The sequence below is a fragment of the Peromyscus maniculatus genome, chromosome 17 (assembly GCF_049852395.1).
Source record: "Peromyscus maniculatus bairdii isolate BWxNUB_F1_BW_parent chromosome 17, HU_Pman_BW_mat_3.1, whole genome shotgun sequence".
NCBI lineage: Eukaryota > Metazoa > Chordata > Mammalia > Rodentia > Cricetidae > Peromyscus > Peromyscus maniculatus.
In genome coordinates, this window is record NC_134868.1 from 33,293,007 (window position 1) to 33,311,363 (window position 18,357).

Genomic DNA, 18,357 nt, shown 5'->3' on the forward strand with positions numbered 1-18,357 from the left:
AGAGTTGATGCATTTATTAATTTTCAGATACTGTGGCAGCACAATCCAAAATCTGCACAAACTCAAGACACAAAAATCTCAGCATGGAGAAAGAAAAATAGGCAGAAGGTCTCACCCCAAGCCAAGAAGCTATTCATTATTTATGTATTGTTTTGTCCTTAACTAAATATAAAGGAAAATAAGGCCAAATTTACATTTTCATTGTTGCTGAAATATTGTCATTACTTGTCACAGGTTATGTTATTTTCCTCATTGCATTAGTCAAAATAATCAAGGTCTAATCAAAGAAGCAGAATCCTACTGACATATGAGGAACATATAATGAGAATTTGACTTATGTATTTGTGGGTGTTAGTTGACGTTTATATAAATTGCTCTGTTGTCTTGTGTTTGGTGTGGAATTGCAGAGCCCAGAGAGCAGATGACAGGGAAATGAAGCTAAACATTCAGAGTAGTTACAAGAGGGAACACATAAGAACAAACTTAAGTTCTGTCTTTTCTCTGCTTCCAGGACTTCAACTTTAATAATGAGAATAGCATCTGCAAGGGCAAAGTGTTTTTTGTCACTGAAATAAAGAAGTACCACCCCATGAACATCTGCTAGGAGCCACAGGAGCTATATATCTGCTGCAGTGATGGTAGTGGAAAGGAACTATCCCTCACAGTCCTGGTGAACCATAGAGACTAGCAGCATGTACAGGGTCTGCACAAGTCTAAGCCAGGTAGGGTCCTGACACTGAGAGGGGAAGTGGAACAAACCCTCATCCCAACTCAGAAGCTATCTCCAATTGATATACACAGAAGAAAAAATAGTTTTCTCTAAGGAAGCACTACTGAGTATACGAACCACATCAAGGGCAGGCCCCATGCCCAGCAGTAGAGGGCCAACTGAGTGGTATTTTTGGAGATACTTTCTCTCATAATGCTTTGTTTGGACATTTTTTTTTTACCTTACAGGCCTTTTGCTTATATATTTTGGTTTCTGATCTTGTGTTCTTATGGAATTTCTGTGTGCAGGATCTGTATGTATTTCCCAGCCTCTCTTTATCTGGTTGTTTGTTTTGTAATGTTCTTGTTTGTTTATTTTCTTTATTATATTTTATTTTATTTTATATGCTTCTTTATTTTCTAATGAGAGAGAAAAAGATAGGGTGTAAAATTGGGTCAGTGTAGAGGTGTAGCAGATCTGGAAAACGTTGGGGAAGGTTAAACCATTTAATATATTGCATAACAAAAAGCTATTTTGTATAAAAATGGAAAACAAAAAAGAAAAGGACTAGCATCATCATAACATTGAGTCCCTCTATCCTAGAGCAAGGTGCATAGCTTTTCTTTAGTTATTAGAAGTTTTTTTTTCATTCTGATCATACATAGATTAGGGAATAAATATTTAATTTTAAAAAATAAAATAAACTTGCTGCTCTTGCAGGGAATATGAGTTTGGTTTGCAGCACTCTTGTTTGGTGGCTCACAATTGCTTGCAACTTTAGCTCCAGGGGATCCAATGCCTTCTTTTGGCTCAGAAGGAACCTACATGCCATTTGTATACACACACACACACACACACACACACACACACACACACACACACCTCTGAATAATAGGAAATAAATATTTTAAAGCCCAATATTTGTAAAAGTGTCATAGCTTAATATTCTATGTGGTTGGGTCAATTTTATTGTCAAGGCACACACACAATACAATAAAATTATTATTCAAGAGTGCTGCAAACCAAACTCATATAAGTGGCATTATTTTCATTGTTTTCACTAATTTTCAATGCTAGCTACTTATAATCTGAAGACAATTCCAGCTGTCCTGATTAGTTTTCTGTCTTTATGTATCAATTCACAGTACTCACAATTATAAGTCAAAGCTTGTTTATCTTCCACTGTGTCCTTTTTGGGAGTGAGTTTTACCATCGTTTGAAATGATCCATTATTTTATTGTAGAAAATTAGGTTTTCTGTTTAAACATCAGGATTTTATAAAACATTCTTCATTGTGATAACAATGAAGTTATTACGAAAACCAATTTAGTAATCCACATCTCTTTGTTTTCTCATGATAGTGGTTCAAATTAAGATACCTATTAAAGTTTGTGTTCAGTCCTATAATTAGAAACAGGAAGGAACAGATGGCTTCCTACTTAAAATTATGCTTTGTGAAGGAAACTACCTGTACTGAAGGACCTTAACTGTAACATTTCAGCACTTTTAGATCTTAAAAAGCTATTGCATTTTACAGTCTTGTTAACAGCTTCTACCAAAAGAATATGATTAACTGGAGAAAGTGTAACAATGTTGGAATGTTTTTACATGCTGGTGTCACCAAAATAAACTCCTGAAAAACAAAACAAAACAAGAGTTATAAAATCCCCTGAGGTAAAATGAGAGGTATAACAATAGTCCCTCGAAATTTAAAACAACGTCACAGAGAGGTTAAGTGTACCAGCAAGGTCTACAATCTGGTTGAACTCAATTTGGTTTGCCATATATTCAAGTGAACTGGAGGTTAGTTATATTAACATTAATCTAATTAATATAGTAACCCTCAAAATTAGACATCACCATGACCATTTCTAAAATGAAAGAAAAACTATGTACTGTTAAGTAGTTTTCTCAAGGTTATCCACTAGGAAGCAAGAGGCACAAAACTTAGGTGCTTGGAGTTAATGGAAAGCCCTGGGTTTAGTTTGGGTCTGCTCTGTCTGCCTAGGGTGGGACACCAATTTGTAAAGGGTGAATTCCTGGGTTCTGCTATGGACTGAGAATTGCATTGACATATGTTACGTTGAATAGGTGGACATTCTCTGTGAGTAATTTTGACAAACATCCATTGTATAGAGGGTGTGCAAAGTGCAGTAAATACGGCAATAAATAGAAGGGGAAATCAAACCTTCACACAGATCCGGGCCCATGAGTGCCAGGCTCACCTTGCTAGACATGAGATTAGTTTTCTTATCAGAAAGAAAACAACACATTTTCACTTTGTCCTTCCTTTTCAAAAACACCTTGGCAAGTTTTCTCATTATATAGTACATAATATTCTGTAAATATGTTAAGATTTTATATACAACACATGTTTACCCAACATGCTTAAGAAGGAAAGAAGCATAACCAATTATTTAATTATACCATAAAACCATTTTTAGGCTCAACACTTTCCCCTGTAAATTAAGATAATCTTGACATGCATTTTACAGTCTTTTAGCATTATACTTCAAAGAAATGTGAGATTGATAAATCTAACTGTGGAAAAAAATTAATAGCATAAACAAGCATAAAGAGGAAAATGCTTTGCTATGGTGTAGCAATGCTGTTTTCCATTCTAAATGCTGTTGGATATTTCACCAATTTATATGTTTATAATTGCAGTATTTTAAAATTCATCACATAAAAAGTTAATGGTCTTATTGTATAAGTTTGCATCATCAGCATTTCATTTCCCTAATTGCAGTTATTAAAATTTATAAAGCCGTAAGAAAGAGCTATTTGTGAACACACCTTGGTCCCTGGTGCTGGATTTCTCAGTGATAGCTTTGCTGGGGTGGAGCACATTCAGCCTGATGAATCTAAGAACACCACACTAATTTTTAAAATGAGACAGAAAACACATAGTGCCCTCCTAAGCTTTTGCACTAGGAAGCAGGAGACACAAAGAATGGGTACTTGGAGTTGATGGAAAGGCTTCACTGTGGTTTTGGTCTCCAATCTGACTGCAGAATGAAACATTGCACAGTGATTGGCTGATGCTGCCAGATTCTCTTAATTTTGCCATCAAACGCCATCACAAGTGAAATCTGAGAGATTTGTGGCCATGCTTTCTGCTCACATTGAGATTAAAGATCTTTTGAAAAGTTGATGTTTTTGGCAGAACGATACCTGTTTCATGTACTAACTTTTAAAGTTATTTTTTTAGTCAGATTTAACCATTCTAAAATCTTAATTAGCCATCTTTTCTGTATGATGATTTAACTATGTAATCTGCAATCTCTGGACTTTGGCATGGGAGTATTTTCAACGTAAGCTTCTGGACATAGTGAGTAGCTATGCAAAGGATGGAGCTAGAGGGGACCTGAAAATCCGTGGACTCTCCTGGAGAGTCAGGTTGACAGTGTGTTGCAAGCACAACCTGGATTCAGATGTTTTTCCTTTTAGTATTTGTGTAACTTTGGCCTTTTGTGTCAGTTTTCTCATAGGATGCTTCAGTGACTGGCCAGCTGTGTGACAGTTTGTAATTTACTTTTATTTATATTATCTATTTAGTGAGACAGTACTTTCCTAGTTTTCTTCAGTAACTTATACATGGTATTGATTGGCTTTTGGGTATTCATATAGGTAGTTAGTGTGTAATTTAGTTCACTCAATGCTAATATAAGAAATTTCCATGCCTTGGGGAATGTAAAGTGGTTAGAAATAGACTTGGTGCATAGTTCCGGAGGCCAGGAAGCATAGGGTCAAGAGAGCATATCTTGTAGAGTTTTTCTCCTTCTCATTGGCAGTTTGGTGGGGGAGGAGGGAGGGAGACTGAGTCAGGAGGAGTTTCCTGGGAAGTAGATACTGGAAACCAGCATGGAGGTGCAGATGTGGGTGGTTTACTGTGCATGTTCACTGGCATATATGCATACATTATCCAATCAGCTAAGAATATACCAAGTTACTGTCCAATGAGTCCCAAAGACAAGCAACCCGCTTTATTATGTGAGGGTGTACTGGGGCAGTAAGTCCAGGCAGTGTGTTTACAGACAAAGGGCAGGAAGCAGGCAACGATCTCGGCTTTGGTGCAAATTAGAGGGTCTCCAGTAGCTGGGACTCCATTAGGAGACATCTAGTGTTCCAGAGACTCAGGTCTGCTCAAACATATGCAGGAGTTCTGGCGCTTCTCACATCCCTGTCTTAAAGCGTCACCACCTGAAGAGAGAAAGACTGACTGCTTAGTATCTGCTGAAGAACTTGGCAGCATCGAACATGGCGGAAGGCATCTATAAGGGTTTGTAAGTGAAAGTTCCCCACTGGTTCATGGGTTTGAATACATGAGCTGCAGATTTTGACACTTTTGGAATGTTGTAGAAATTTTAATATCTGGGGTCTCATTCAAGGAAATAGGTCACTGGTGGGTAGGCATTTAAAGATTTTCAGCTGGGCCTTACTTCTGGCTCAACTTCTCTGTTTCCTGATTGGCTAAGATGTAAGTAAGCAGTATCATTGTGTTCCTGCAGCTATGGTAACAAACCTCCAGGATAGACTGTTCTATCTCAGACCATGAGCCAAAAAATTCCTTCCTCCCTAAGTGTTTTTTTTTTTTTAGGTTATTTTAACAGCAATGAGAAAAAAAAATAAATATAGCATCAAATGAGTAAGAGAAAGGACAGCAAACCAATCAACAAACAAACAGAAACACCAAGCTACAAAATAACAACACAAGCACACACAAAAAACAAGGAGTTTGTTTGGTATTGCCCAGTTTCCTGAGCATAGAGCCTGCCCTGAGTGTGGTTAATAGACTCAGTGCCAGTCCTTTGGAGAAAACTGATTTTTCTTTCTCTCAGAAAGTAGCAATTGCAAATAGCTTCTTGGTTAGGGATAAGACTGAACAATGTATAGGGTGAGAGACCTTGGAGCACTCAGCCTTAAATTAGATGTCTGTATCAGACCCTTCCCTTCAGGACTCCGGGATCTATGTGGAAGGGGAGGCAGAAAGATTATAAGAGCAGGGCCCAAATACATATGAATTCACAGAGACTGTGAAAACATCAGTTTTACATTTTTCACTCACATCTACATTAAGTGGGAGTGTGTCAATTCTTCCCTTAATCTTCAAGTGATTCTGAGTCTTCAGGGTGTCTCCCAGAAACTCATGAATGACTCATTTAGATGAAAATGAATGATTCATCAATATATTAACATAGGATATTAAGAGGTTAAACTTAATGGTGTCATCAATACACCTGCTCCATTCTTTCCCTTTCTTGCTAACGAAATCAGCTATCAAAAGGGGAAATTATTAGAAATTCATTCTCTCTGACTCTATAAGTTATGATCATCTATTCTATTTTTTGGTTAATTTTTCTAAAAGAGATTTGCAATTGATTTTTTAATAGTGCCTTTATCTCCAGTATTTGTAAATAGCCTGTCGTTCCCTTTCATGGATGCTTTTTTGCCATAATCATTTGTCTTCAGAAATGACGCTTGAAATTAAAAAAATATGTCGAATGTTTAAAGCTTGAGATGGCTCAGCAGTTAAAAATGCCTACTGCTCTTGTAGGGTTCATGAGCTGGGTTCTGAACCCTCATTTAGGTGGTTCACAGCCGCTGTTAGAGGCTCCAGGAGATCTACCACCCCCTGCTGGCCTCCTAGTGCAGTGCACTCACGTGGTACACAGACATACTAATAGGCCATACACCCGTGCACACAAAAATAAATAAATTTAAAATGCATTACTGTTTTCTTATTTAATAAAAATAAATACTGTTCTGGTGGAAGATCCACGTCAACTCCCCTCCCCCATCTCTTTCTCTAAACTTGACCCTTCAAAGCCGGGCAAACACAGCTCCTCCTCCAGAGAGGTTCAAGACCACTCCCACAGGGAATTCAAATTGCATCCCAGAAAACAGACACGTGGTTCTTCTGGTCTCTTGTTCCCATCTCCTCTCATGGGGCTGGGGAATCACCCGGGAATGCTTTACCCACTAAACCGGGCCTTTTCCTAATTTGGCCTGATTTAGATTGCTGCATTGGTAGAGAGGCTTTCAGGGTGCCAAAAAATTATCAAATACGTTGAAAGTTTGAATCATTGGAGGTAAATTGTAATTGAAATACAACATTTACAACACCTTGTCTATTCCATATTGGATATCAATTCCTGTCTAATTGGGGTTTCAGCTCTTTGTTCCAGGCTGCTTCTTAGCTGACAGCTGGGCACTCCTGGTGGGCTGTCAGATGCAGCACACCACCATGGATTCTTTGCTCTCAGAGCTCAAGGCTGTCACAAACTCAGAATCTGGCACCCTCCATGTTCCATCAGGATCAATTGTTCAAACATATGAGCCAATTGGGGACATTTAATGTTTAAACCACCACATGGTAGGATTAGGCGTGATTCTAAATTATAATGTTATGTTCCCATTGACGATCTCAATTTACTTAATTTACTCCTCTATCCTGTGAATTCTATCTCAGAGAAAAGTGTTTGGCTTATTTGAGTATAGATAGCCCTTTGTTGTAAGTTATCTTTGTTTAAAAACAATGACAACAACAACAGCAGGGCTTTCCTGATTCTCATTATTATCTTCTTTCCCAGATCTCCTAGAAGTCCAAGAAGTCCAAGAATTAAGTAGGTAGATTCTTATTAATTATTCTCATTTAACTGTACGGCAACCACAGCCCTGTAAACCTCATTTTGATAGAATTGGGAATGTCTTTTCTCTACATGATAGGTTGACTTGCAGAACTCTGTAATTTTATTTTTATGATGAATTCATTTTAATATTGCAGTTTTTTTCTGCATATCAAATCCGATTACTTTTAGTTTTCTAGGACATTTTAATCAAGTCGCTGGTTGCATATAAACTATATAACAAAATTCTGAAAGCCCTGCTACGGAGCTCTGATAAATAAACATTACTGTTACCTCTCAGAAACTCAACCAAATATAATTCTTTCACAGTGATGAGCTCTGAGCCCTTGAGCTTATGAGACTAGTAAGAGTAGTAAATGATGAGGTGGCAGAGATGGCTCAGTGGTTAAGGACACATACTGTTCTTGCAGAGGACCCGAGTTCAGTTTCCAGCACCCATGTCAGGCAGCTCAGAGTTGATCTTTCTTCCAACACCCAAACATCTTTTCTTCTGTAATTTTTTTAATCTCGTTTTTCTGAGCCAGGGGAAGCACTACTGTATCTCTTGGTGTAAATCATTTTCTAGTGTGTCATTCTGTTTTGCATTTTGTGTATATGTCTATGCAGGTTTCTTTAACAAAATACAGTAGATTGTGTGGCTTACCAAAGACAGAACCTTATTTGTCAGTTTGTTTTGTTTTTGTTTTTGAGGCTGTGAAACCCAAGATCAAGACAAATTGGTTACTCGTGGAGACCTGTTTATTGATGTGTTTCACAGGGTGGAAAGTATCAGACCTGCTGCCCGAGACTTCATTTATGAGGATAATAATTTCATCTTGTGGTCTCTGATCTCATAACTTAATCATGTCCCAAACCTTAACCTCCAAAGAGTGTTGCTTTTGTGCTAAGATTGCCACATATGAATTTTTGAATACTATAAATACAAATAAATATGAATACCCACTCATTGTTTATATTGTTTATCATGAAAACCCCAAAATATTTGTTTTTTTCCTATGTATTTATTCCAATACTTGCCAATGTGTGGCCTTCCAAGCCTCCTGCTGCCTTTCTCTTTCTCTTATTTTAAGTTCTAGCACTCCTTCTACATTTTTATTGGACTTCAGTCACTGAACATGAAGTTACTAAACTCTTAGCATGGCCTTGTGTAGTCCTAACCAGAACATGAGGAAAGGCTTTATATTATTCAGATGCAGAGCTAATGATATTTTGATTACTGCTTTGACACGGATGTCTTCCAAGAGTTCTGGTAGGTACAGCATTACAAGAATCATATGATAAATATATAACTGATCAAGAATAAACCTTTGCTAAACCTTCTGCAAGATTTTGATCTCCAATTATAAATGCTATAGGGAAGAATCAGCTTGTCTTTAGACATTTCAGCATCCTTCATTTGATTTTGATTTTGTACTGTCATCAGTCAGTCTTAGGATCTGGCCATATCTTCAGGTTGATAACACTTCTTCTTTTATTTAATGAACATTTTTTTCATTTATTTTACATACCGATCTCAGTTTACCCTCCCTCTTCTCCCATTCACCCTTCCCCTGACTCCCATCTACTCCCCCTCACTGTCCAATCTTCCCCCTCCATACAGCAAGGGGCAGGCTTTCCGTGGGCTTGAACAAAGCATGTCACATCAAGTTGATGTAGGACAGAGCTCCTCCCCTGCATCAAGACTAGACTCTGAACACATCCTAAAAAATCCTGGTGTATTTTCCAATGTATGTCCTTCTGTATGAGGCTTTTTGAGCATGTGGCTTGTGTAGTGAATGCTTATCTGCATGAATATAAAACTTACCAGGCGAACAAATTTGTGGAAGCTTACTGTCTTTCATGTTCTACCCGTTGTGGTGGCCTTGACTGATTTTGGCCCTTGTTTGGAAGTCCAATAAAATGTGTGCTTTGTCTGAGGACTTCTCTTAATTTGGCAATTGGAAAATGCTTACAGAGAAAAATCTGAGGTAAATATGTCACTGAAGCTTGTTCAAAGTGCGTGGTTACTCTACCTGTAGTGTTTACTCTTTTATGAGTTGAATCATTAAAAAATATTTTCTCCAGTTTTTATACTTAATTGCATAGGCTGGTTCTATATAAGGTTCTTCAGTCTTATCTAAATACAATTCCACACATTTAAATATTTCCAGTTATCTTTAGATTCTCATCCAGATTTCTGCATTGCAATTTATTGTCAATATTATGAGCTTATTTTTTTAACCTAGAAAAGATCCCTCACCTTAATTTCCCCAAATTCATTGTTCTAGAAATTGTCTGAAAGCTTGATCTTGGTATTTTAAACATCCAATTATCCTTAATGTTTTGTTCAAATTGTAAATTTGTTATAAAACTTTCAAAAATATTGCTCACTTAACCATAGGACAACTTTAACAACAATATATTCCCATAAAATTTATGTCTGACCAGTGACCTTTTACCTATGAATCTATCAGTCTCCAGAGTCACATGACCCAGACAGAGCCGTGAGCCATTTTGATTAAATTACTTCATTTTTATTCTAGCAATGTATCTAACTCTCATGCCAAAGGCAACTGGACATGCCAATGTTTTTGATATTAATTTTGTTAAAAAATAGCAAGCTAATTAAAGATATTTATTCATTAAAACATAGCAGTCCTATAATAAGGGCAATCAAAGCATTTTTAATACTAAATCTTTTTTTTTAAAGCTATCATGTCATACTTCTTTTTTAAATACAGAGATCTAGGCTATGACTTAGAGGTTCTAATCAGTTAATTTTATGCCTGAAAGTAGTATTTATTTGGTAGACCTTCTATAAAAGTTTGCTTGCAGTATTTACTTTGCACTACACTTTGCTTTTTCATTTTCTTCCACATGTTCGCAAGACTAGTAAGTCTATGTGCATAAGTGACATGTAGTTTCTGAGACTTACAACTTGTTTTCTTGACACACAAGTGAGTAGTGAGTAGAGGATCCCCATATTTTCCTGCAAAAGATCAGATTATGATTTTGAGATTAAAAAGAAATTGTGGTGTGTAACTACATGTGTTGTTTGTTTGTTTGTTTGTTTGGCTTTTTTTCTCTTTTCGAGGGGCCCACCACCCATTTCCCAAATAAATCACACATAGAGGCTTATTCTTGCCTATGAATGCCTGGTCTTGACTTCTTTCTTGCCAGCTTTTCTTAACTTAAATGATCCCATCTACCTTTTGCCTCTGGGCTTTTCCCATTCTCTTCTGTAAATATTACTCTTACTCTGTGGCTTGCTGTGTAGCTGGGTAGCTGGTCCCTGGAGTCCTCCTCCTTCTCTGGTTCCTCGCTCTAGATCTTCTCACTCCAGTTTTCTTCTTCTGTATAGACTCTCTGCTGGCCAGCCCCACCTTCTTTTCTCCTGCCTTGTTATTGGCTAGTTCAGGTCTTTATTAGACCATTAGGTGTTTTAGACAGGCACAGTAACAGAGCTTCATAGAGTTAAATCAATGCAACATAAACAAAAGGAACACGCCTTAAAATAATATTTCCCAACATATATGTGCATGCATGGGTGCGTTCCTCTGTGTGTGTGTGTGTGTGTGTGTGTGTGTGTGTGTGTGTGTGTGTGCATATATGTTCATGTACCTTGAAAATGCTTGCAGAGTTCAAAGGAGCATTGTTCTTCTCTGTCATTCTCTATTTTATTTACTTGAGACAGGACCTCTCACCAAACCTGGAGCTCTCCAACTTTTGGTGAGGCTGGCTAGCTAGCAATCTTCAGCAATCTTTTATCTCAATTCTGCTCCCAACATTCTCTGTGCTTGGATTATGAGCATGTGGGACGATGCTCAAGTTATTATACTTGAAATGACCATGTTATAAAAAAGACGTTCTATAAAATATTTGTTACATACCAAATTTTAAATAATAAGCAAGATCATTTGTAACTTAGACTTTTATTGGTGTGGGATATACCATATTGATTGTCATTTCTCATCTGGCTGCCTTATGCAAGGATTTGGTTATATTGGAGACAGTTTTAAAACCAGAAGAAACAAATCCTGGCACTGTAACAGTTAATGCCTTAAAACTATCAGGAAAAGATAGGTTTTCAATTTTGTGGACTTTTTATAAAGCTTAAGATGAATCTTAGATTTCCTAGCTATTATTAAGTCCAAGAGTAATGCACTGTGGACATAGATCTTCATGCATGCTGAGATTCTCTTGGACACTTATTTAATAAACTACAATGTAATATAAAATACATATATTGTAATGATCAAGAAACAGTCAACAATTTATATGAAGTCTAAGGTGCTTCCAGATTTAAATTACAAAGCTTTTAAATGTATATGTTTTAATGCTGTTGTGGATAGTTTGGGATGCAGTTCTTTTCTATCAACATATAATTAACATCATAATAAGTTTTTATTAACATGAAGTTGGAGACGATAATGATATTGTCATCTCTTTTCTGTTTGATTCATAGAGGGAAGTGAACTTCTGAGGTAGAAGCTTTGTCTTCATTTCCTTCTACAGGACCCAAATCCTGTGCTATTTATATTATCATTGTCACTATTGGTGGAAAAAGATAGCAATAAAAATTCAGCCTATTCTCATTGTTTGAATGAGACACATAGTATGCTATGTGTGCGAGAATACTGAACAAACCTGGGCCTGCCATTTTGGAATTTGCAGTTTAAGGGAAAAGAGACCTATTCTGCATATTTTGTAGGATACAGAATGTTAAATGTAAGTCCATTTAAAATGACATACAAATATGCAGGCATTGCTAAAATTGGGAAGAATGGAAAAATAAGTACATAAGGTGAATTTTGGAAAATACATAAAATTTTCTAGAAGATGATGTGAGAGAATACACTAGCTAGATTGGAGGAAGAAACACTTCATTATCTCAGATTACATTACTTCCTATTTCTGTAACAAAATGAAAGCTGTTAATCAGTGAGACTTTGTGGGCTCTCAGCAATGTGTTATGTAAATTGTATCTCCAGGTAGGAGTATAATTAAAAACCACAAGAAAAGAAAGAGATTAGGATTCTGAACCTTGTGTACAAAGCCCCTTGAAAGTACCTTATTACTCTGTAATTAATACATTTATTTTCCATAATTTAAAAATCATCTAATGAATTAGAATTCCTGAGAAGTAATTAAATGTGAAAAATTTGTGGTTTTTTTGTTGACACAGTAAAATTAACTGAAAAAATTTCTTAATATGCTTTCTAGCTATAGTTTTTTATTACTTTCAAAGCACATTATGCATTTAATTTGCATTTTGTTTAATTCTTTAGAGAGTTGCATAAGTTTAAACTTTTCCTTCTAGTATTTTCCATATTTATTATTTAGAAATAATTTATACATGAGTATATAATGAATGATTTTGATATATACATACATATAGTTATAAATACATCTGACTCATGTATATATGTAAATTTCAAAGTGTTATATCTGCTTTATGACATTATAATGAAACTCATTAATAACTACTGCAGGAGCAAATTATTAGACTAGGAATGTATTTATTGGGCAAATAAACACAGTAGGAATGAAAAAGAAAATATTATTTATTTTTCTCACTAATTTGAAAATGCCAAGTATAAAACCATAACAAATTATGAAAGTATATTTTTTAATGATTCATATGTAATTTATTTTAAAACTGACTAAGGACTCTGTTGAAAGTTTCTGGATAATTAACAGCACTATTATTCTAGAAACTTTAAAGGTGTTAAAGGTCTAAACTTTGTTACTCTTGACCATTTGCTACTTTTAATTCATCATTCATTTGCACTTATTTTAAAATGAAACAATTGCTTCAAATTTAACAAACTTATATTGTCTTCAACCTTAATAACAGATGAGTCGGGAATCTTTGTAGCTCTACAGTAAGTGATTCATTGACATAGTCTGTGTTTTTGCTGACAATAGAGCAAATGCAGTTTGTTTATAAAATACTCATATTAAAAAGTCTCAAAAGAGAAATACTTATTATTATGAGATCTCTCTCTATCATTCGGATACATGTTCGTTTATTATGCTGGATAAAAACTGCTACTCATTTAACACCAACTTATTGAGAAAGGGAAACACAGTTAATATGAGAAGATTATCAGTTATAGAAACATCAAGATGCTTAAATCCACAAACATATAAATGGATATTCATCTATGAGTAGAATTTTGTTCTGCATTCCATAGCTTTTCAGTGATTTTTATTCACTTAACAAAAATAAAGGATGTCTCTACCCATGGATGATTCTAGGTACCAGCCATAGAACATAAATTGAGATACAGTCTTGGCTGAGAGTTTAGTCTTTTTCTTGAGTGGTATACAAATGACTCCAGTGAAGACTGTTAAATGATACAACAAAAATGTCTCCAATATTAAACTGTATAGCATTGATTATTAAATCAATATACTAAATCCATGGTTATTGGGATACAATGTGCATTATCTATTAGGCATGGGATGCACAGTTCAAATGTTGGTGGGATTACTGGGGTTTCTTTGAATTTACAGAAATGAAACAAGTAACAAAGATGTGGTTGAAACTCCATGGCTATTGGCAGAGAATGCTATAGTGTGCTATAGCTAAGAAGCCACAGCCCAATCCTATTGATTATTCATAAGCAAAGCCCATCTTGTCTTAAAGACATGATGGACTTTGGGATCCCAAAGAAAACCACTTAATCTTCCAAAAGTGAACTTCTTTGGGTATCAGAAAATTTCTTTAACAATGGCAATCTGAGCAGTTTTGAATTTTCTGTCACGAAAACTTACATACTTTTTGTGCCACCACCCATGCATCCATGCAATTCCTGCCTGCCCTAGTGTGCTGGACACGGTGGGTGAAGAAGTGGTCTCATGTGCATTTCTTTGACTTCAGTCTTAAAATACTTGGCAACATTCATCTTGTGTTTCTTTGGTTGACAAGGGCAGATCTCTTTTGCACATGCACATACACACACATATGTGGATATGTTTTTGATAACATTTATATGTTGTATCACACACATGAGATTTTGTATTTTTCTTTTCTATTGTTTCTAGAACATATGGTCTTTCATTTCACATTTCTTTGTAAATGATGTTTTGATTCAATGTTGGACAAGTGGGTTGTACAATGTACTTATTAATAGATTGCTTCTTTGTACTGCCCATGCCTCATGTACTAATTCCTATTTTGCCTCGATGTCAGTTACAATATTCCCCACTGAGAGAAAAATTGAGGGAAAATGTAAGATTCATGATTTGATTTTTATAACCTAATTGCTACATTGGAAGTAAGTTGGCATTTTTAATGTGCCAATTTTAAAACTATTTAAGGCAGCGTCTTTGTCACATCAATTATTCTTTTTTTATTTTTTAAATTAAATTTATTCATTTATTTTACATCCTGACCTCTGTTTCCTCTCCTTCCTCTCCTCTCATTCCCCAGCCCACCCCTCCCAAACCACTCCTCTTCTGTTTCTGTTCAGAAAGGGGCAGGCCTCCTGTGGGTGTCAACAAAGCATGACACATTAAGTTGTAGTAGGACTAAGCTCCTCCCCTTGTATTAAGGCTGTTCAAGGCAACCCAGTATGAAGAAGAGGTTCCCAAAAGCCTATCAAAGCTTTAGGGACAGGTTCTGCTCCCAATGCTAGGAGTCCCATAAATAGACCAAACTAAACAACTGTCACACATATGTAGAGGGCCTAGATCAGTCCAATGCAGGAACCTTAGCTCTTGGTCTAATGTCTGTGAGCTCCTATGAGCCCAGACCAACATCAAATCATCAAATATTCTTTTTTTAAGTCTTTTTCGAGACAGGGTTTCTTTGGATAGCTTCAGTGCTATTCCTGTAACTCACTCAGTAGACCAGCCTGGCCTCGAACTCACAGAGATCTGCCTGCCTCTGCCTCCCGAGTACTTGGATTAAAGGTGTGAGCCACCACTGCCGTCAAATATTCTTAATAAAATGTCCTAAGTTTAGAGTGTTTAAACCCTCATTTTTACAGAATATGTTGATTCTCTGAAATATAACCCCAGAAGAGTAGGAGTGGGAAATGGTTGTGCAAGGTATTATTTAGAAATCTAGAAGTTCATGTCAAGCCAGGACTCTCTCACTGCAGAGTGGGAAAGGTAATCTACTAGTAGTGGAAAGCACTCAGCAGATTAAAAACAGCATTGCTCAGGATGCTGTTGCCCAATAATAACAGGACCAAACCCATTAACCAGGCAGTTGGTGCTTGATGTTAGAAGACATAGAGTTGTCTGCAGTCAACCTACCTGAGGGCTTAGGTGCTGGGAGGGTCACAGTAGTATAAAAAGTGCATTTGAAATTCATCTCCATTATGTCCTCTGGAAAGACAAAAAAAGTTCATTGACTGGGTAGGTGTCTGTGCATGGGTTCACATAGTTATTTATAAAAAAACCAAATCACTGAAACCACAGAACCTGGGAGGAAATGCAGGGTCCAATAAAGAGCAACATGTGACAGAAAAGTGTTGTCAGGAAACCTCAATTAAAACAATCCAGAAGTTGTACTTATCCTCAGGTTATAGGTTGAAGGATGGACACACATGAGTACTTAGAAAACAACGTAAATGTTATAAATAGTACATTAACTTTTAAAACATATATTTTTGTTTTGTTTTGATTTTTGAGGCAGGATCTCAAACTTGGCTTCAAACTTGCTATGTAGCCAATGCTGACATTGAACTCTTGACTCTTCTGCTGCTACTTTCCAAGTACTGAAATAATGGGTATGCACTGTCATACCATTTTGAAAATCTGTCTTAATATTAAGAAATTAGCAATTCCTTTTGTGTAGAGAAAATTAAAAGGTTACATATCATATGAAATCCTTTCTACAACATGTACCCAGGGTTCGTAGAGACTGAAGCAACAGTCAGGGAGCCTGTATGATCTGACCTAGGTCCATGGCACATACCTCATAGTTGTATAGTTTGGTGTTTTTCTAGGATTCCTAATAGTGGGAATGGTGGCTGTCTCTGACTCTTTGGCCGGCCTTTAGGACCCTTTTCCTTCTGCTGGCTTGCCTTGTCCAGCCTTGATATGAGAGTGTTGCTGAGTCTTATTGTCACTTGTTATGCCATATTTGGTTGATATCCCTGAAAGGTCTGCTCTTTTCTGAAGGGAAACAGAGGAGGAGTGGATCTGGTGAAGTGGGGAGGTGGGGTTTGGGGACCAGGAGGAGAGAAGGAAAGGGAAATTGCTGTGGGGATATAATATATGAAAAAAGAATAACTAAACAACAACAACTACTACTACTACTAGAAAAAGAGTTTAGAAAGAGAGACAATACAGACAAAGAGCAGTCTATGAAAAACTAGCAATTGCTGCTGAAGGTCACAGCAAGAAATGAGAGAATAATTAAATTCAGCGGAGAGCACATAGGGGATGAACACGTTACATTCCTAGTCACACCTGCTGAAAGTCTTTGGTAGAAATGAGAACACGCACTGGTTGCTGGTAAGCCTAGCTCCTTAGCCCATAAGGGTCTACAGCAGCTGGGCAGGCCATGTATGTCTTGGTAATTTTTCAAACAACACCATTTTATAATCAATACACGCTTGTTGATGATAAAAGAGTGTTTTTGAAGGTTGTCCTCTCATCAAGTATTGCTGGACATGGTCTAGGTGCGCCTATGTGAGGTAGAATATTTGATCTCAAAAGCATAATGAATGTTTGTTTATCCTTATCAATTTTCTCCCAACAGAACATCAGAGTTGATAAATTGACAAGCAAGAGAAATCCAGAAGCTGGGAATTCTCAGGTTCTCTTCCAGGTGTCTGTTTAATTTATCCCATTATAAGAAACCACAGCCATCTTCAAAAATTAGCCCCTCTGTGCATGTTTACAATAAGTGAATGAAGACTTTGTTGGCAGGATACCCAAGCAATTAAGACTGCTCTAAAATGGCTGACATTTTACTTTCAGTTAAAACAAATGAACTAGGACCTACAAAAAAGTAATCTGCCTTAAAAGTGGTTTTCTTTACATTTGACACGAAATGACAGCACAACTGCTGGAGCTGTGGTCTCTTTAGTATAGAGTTACACTTGGGTATGTGATGCTGTCACTCAAGAATTATTCATCCTCAGTAAATGATTTATCTGTGAGGATCAATGTATATTAATGCCCATTGCTGCTTTTTTCATAAATTACCCATGAACATTAGTCACTTGTAATAGTGAACATTTAATACTACCTAATATCTGTGGATAAGGAAGCTGTTTATAGCTTCAGTAGCGCACCCAGTGAGCCAAGATTCTTTAGTTGGGAATGGAGAGGGTGGCCAAGGTTGTAATCATTTCCAGGCAGGAGGACCCACTTGCAAGATGTTTGGTCTGGTTATTGGTGAACCTCAGAAGATCTATTTTCTTTATTAAGAAATGTTTTATTCATTTTACATACCAACCACAGATCTCCCTCTCATCCCTCCTCCCACTCCCCCCCTAGCCTTCCCCCTAACCCACTCCCTACTCCTACTCCAAAAAGGTAAGTCCTCCCATGGGTAGTCAGCAAAGCCTGGTACATTCAGTTGAGGCAGGACCAAGCCTCTCATCCCTGCATCAAGGATGTGCAAGGTGTCCCACCATATGTAGTGGACTCCAAAAAGGCAGCTCATGAAGCAAGGAGGACCCCAAGAGGGATGCAGTCGCCTTGGGAAGGGGAAATAGAAGAGTTCTATTTTTAAATTCACTCATGCCTGCTGCTTCATTGGAAACTGTCCTCACTTCCTCATAATACAACTAAAAATACAGTTGCTCTCCTCTGTCCAGGCAAGCAATCAAGAAAACAAGGAATATTGCCTAAAATAGAAGCAAGAGTCTGATCCTGTAGGTGATCACCAATGAGTTTTGCTACATCTGTCCACTGAGAGCAAGGCGCAGTCAGAAGAGAATTTGAGAAATTACGTACACCAGACTCCAAGATGAGGGCTATCTTTTATAGTTGGGTTTCAATTTTTAATCTTTTTCTATTTCTGATTTTATTTATTTATGTTTTTTGAGA

General features: G+C 36.8%; 1 long non-coding RNA gene across 1 annotated transcript in view; it reads right to left on the reverse strand.

The window, feature by feature from the left end:
• LOC143269111 (uncharacterized) overlaps nt 1-15,680 on the reverse strand; it is a 29,371-nt gene extending 13,691 nt beyond the window's left edge. The window contains exons 1-2 of the long non-coding RNA XR_013045471.1: nt 15,607-15,680; nt 10,274-10,327 (exon numbers count right to left, since the gene is read on the reverse strand). This is a non-coding gene — a long non-coding RNA (uncharacterized LOC143269111). The remainder of the gene's footprint in view (nt 1-10,273; nt 10,328-15,606) is intronic.
• Nucleotides 15,681-18,357: the final 2,677 nt, after the last annotated feature.